Raw genomic sequence first — 2,477 nt, forward strand, 5'->3', positions numbered from 1 at the left:
AGACTGTTTTTATTTTTCTGTCTCTTTGCACTTATGCATGTATATACACATGCATATACATATTCAGTTTTTATGACTATTGGGCAGTCAGGGCTATATTTCTTGCATACACCGTGTTCACAGAGAGCAGATGATGTGAAGTTTAGAAATAAATAAACATATACATACGCGTTTACAAAAATATATTGATAAGTAACTATGCACATGGTATGCATGCATTTCAGTGCAAGTATACATGAATATGCATGCATGTTATACATGTATACATGGATGAGTATCCATATAAATATATGCGTATAAGTACATATACATATGAAAGCATTAAAGTTAGTGTATGAATACATGCAATATTGTTCTGTGTGAAGATCGTTGGTTTAAAAGAGAGATAATGACTATTCAGTCCAGTAGCGGTATCTATTTGCTTCAAAGTATTTAAGTTACTGGGCAATATTTCCAGTAATTTCATATTGTCTGTAATAGACAATGCGAGACATGTTTTCTATTGTCTCTCCACATATACACACACACACACACACACATATATATATATATATATATATATATATATATATATATATATATATATATATATATATATATATATACTAAATCTCATCTGTGCTTTAACAGGCTGATACCCGTTCACACGTACTTGCCCTGTTGATTCTGCGGCAACATTTTGACTCGCTATCACTTAAATCAGATTCAGAAGGTCTATGGTAAGTTTCAAAGTTCTGATTGTTGGGATGAAGTTGTTAATCCATTATCTAACATCTGGCAATAATATTCGTCTTCCAGAAAACCGGACTCAAAATGAGGAAAGAAGACATCGTCGGTGCGACTGAAACATTCCTGTCTTGAGGATTTAAAACAGTGAACGAGGTTTTTGCCGTTCCCCCTCTGCAACTGTCAGTCCCCAGGTGCTACTGTGAATTAAGAATAGGTGGCATTCTGTCACCGGTATTTAGGCAGCTAGGATGACGAGGCAGATTTGAAACAAACAGGTTCTTCTCTTTTCTTTGAAGATGACAACAGAAACCTTTTACTCTCTTTTGATTGTGGCAGATTTTCCAGGTCTATATTAACGCCTCAGATTTTTAGAGCCTGTCTTATTGTAATCTAAAGGCCGATGGGACAGGCAATCGCGCGGCCTTTCCTAGGTAAACCTCGAAAGGGAAAAAATGAGGGGTTCTAGCACAAGAGTTGGTTCCCAAAAATTAAATAAAAACAAGAAAATGAATGACGAAAGAAAAGGAGCCATAGCCCAGAAAGAAAGTATGGAGCCGTCTCTCAAAGTATGGAGGTTTGTGAGAATCAAGGAAAACGGGAAAAGGGGTAGAATTCCACAACATATCATTCTGTCAATGTGGGTTATTTGGTGGAAGTATAAGGGTTGAAACTAGCAAAATCATCACCTCTGTCCTGGTAGAAACTACGTAAGCTGTCCTTAAGTATATTTCCACTGAAGGAGGTGGTTCCACCTAAAGAGGAACTGTATTGCCCATCTCAACTACGAATATCCATAGATCTTGCCTTGGCGTGAAGCCAAATGTCGAGGAGTTTAGTACCTTGTTTGGAGGAGAGACAATAACAACCAATCGATATTGCTAGTAACCATATTGCATTAACGACAACATTAGCGAATAAAGCTCTTTTGAGCCATTCCTCTTTAACATTTGAATCAAAAAGTCAAAGTAGCATACAGAGGAACCAGTGCCTTCAATATTGTCTGTCTTTTGGTGTGCCTTCCTTTTAGTGCAGACTACAGAATCTAATTTAGCTCATGCGATGATATGTGACATCTTTGCCTTATACATCACGTTACATAACTTGCTATAAAAGCTGTCCAGTGGGGTAGTGGTGAGGCATCTGCCTCAGTCTTTTTTTTTTAGAATAAAACTTTTCGCAACATTAAAAAAAAAAATTCAGTGATGAGTGATTTCGATTGATGCCTTCACAAGCAAGGATTCTATACTGACTTTTATTAGGAATTATCGATCGTTATCAACAGTTTTGGCCCTTTTTATGCGAAACCCGATTCTAAGTTGTTTTCTACGGATAGTTACAAAATCCCATTTTTCATTTAAGCGAGACCGACCCACAGTCCATCATATTCCCTTGTGATTAATATTGAAAGTGCTACATGAATTCCACTCTTTTTCTCTTTTTATATTATGCAGCGTAAAGGGTGATGTAATTCTTGAGTTGTTGAGAAAAAGGTCATCCGTTAGATGCTGCTCACCCCGAGGCCCGAACAAGAGTTAAAGATTTATTCCTTTCTTTCTTTCTTTCTTTCCTTTAATCTTCAACTGAAAAGTTTTACTGACAAAGTCAACAGACTATAAACCCAAGAAGGCTCTAAAGGAAATCAATCTGCAGAGAGAAAGAGAGAGAGAGAGAGAGAGAGAGAGAGAGAGAGAGAGAGAGAGAGAGAGAGAGAGAGAAGTGTTAGGAAAATGTGGTAAGTTATAGCAAAA

This window comes from Macrobrachium rosenbergii, chromosome 44 (genome assembly GCF_040412425.1).
Source record: "Macrobrachium rosenbergii isolate ZJJX-2024 chromosome 44, ASM4041242v1, whole genome shotgun sequence".
Lineage (NCBI taxonomy): Eukaryota > Metazoa > Arthropoda > Malacostraca > Decapoda > Palaemonidae > Macrobrachium > Macrobrachium rosenbergii.